This window comes from Oryctolagus cuniculus, chromosome 13 (assembly GCF_051225735.1).
Source record: "Oryctolagus cuniculus isolate XC-2025 breed Fujian yellow rabbit chromosome 13, ASM5122573v1, whole genome shotgun sequence".
Lineage (NCBI taxonomy): Eukaryota > Metazoa > Chordata > Mammalia > Lagomorpha > Leporidae > Oryctolagus > Oryctolagus cuniculus.
In genome coordinates, this window is record NC_142879.1 from 93,263,528 (window position 1) to 93,264,473 (window position 946).

General features: G+C 39.3%; 1 long non-coding RNA gene across 1 annotated transcript; it reads right to left on the bottom strand.

The window, feature by feature from the left end:
- Nucleotides 1–270: 270 nt before the first annotated feature.
- LOC127487289 (uncharacterized) lies at nt 271–722 on the bottom strand. Its single transcript, XR_007914006.3, has 2 exons — nt 499–722; nt 271–421 (listed from the first exon to the last, which is right to left on the bottom strand). It is a non-coding gene; the product is annotated as an uncharacterized LOC127487289 (long non-coding RNA).
- Between the last annotated feature and the right edge of the window lie 224 nt (nt 723–946).

A 946-nucleotide genomic window follows, 5' to 3' on the forward strand; every position in this document is an offset into this window, starting at 1 on the left:
CAAGAAAACAATCAACATGAGATAGAGTAGCAGCATGGAGAAAGGCCTCATCAGGACTACTCACAGGGGCGTTCACTGCTATTGTTGACAGTGCCCTGATTTCTGATTAGATTATGGGGTGCATTATGTAGTGTTTTGCATCATATACTCAATACATTATGCATACTTCTATTTTCAGAACATAAATTCTTTGCCTTTTGGTACACTCTCTCATCTACGCTATAAATACATTCAGACCCAGGTGCTCACTCAATGCAACAAAGAGGCTTGTTCAGGTCCACATGAACTTAAGAATCTTTATTCCCTCATGGGCATGGAGAGCTCCTCTTATCTTGTGCTGATTCAACAATGAGTGAAATCTTTCAATATTTGGATCTTCAGGACAATGAATTGCTGAAGGCTTCATACAGTCCTGTGCTGCCTGCAAATAAACACAAAGTCTGAGGAATAAGACTCCATGGATGTAATCGGAGACTACATCGCATTTTAATTACTTACATCTTCAGTCGCACATGCTTATTTGCTGGTAAATATTAGAATATGGAGACAGTTGTAAGTCAGCAGACAAGATTGCGATCCTCTTAGAACTTGCATTCTCTCAGTGAAGGCAAGTATCAAACAGTATTTATGCATTTCCCTGCTCATGATTGTTGAAGATTTTTTAGGCAGGTCCAGAGTCCTCATCAAGCATAGGGTTGAGAATGCAATGGCTGCGAAGTCATCTACAATGTGTCAAAAAAGAGACAATTGATTGACAACTGAAGTAGGAGTAGGTGCTTACTGGGGGAAAGATAAATATGATAAAATGAGGTGGTTTTCCTCACTGGAAATGAAGCCTGTATGAAGCTATGAAAGACAGAAAGATATATGGCGGGTGTTTGCTGTAGCCTGAATATTTATATTCCCTGAACCAAAAATTCTGAGATCTAATCCACAAAATGATGGT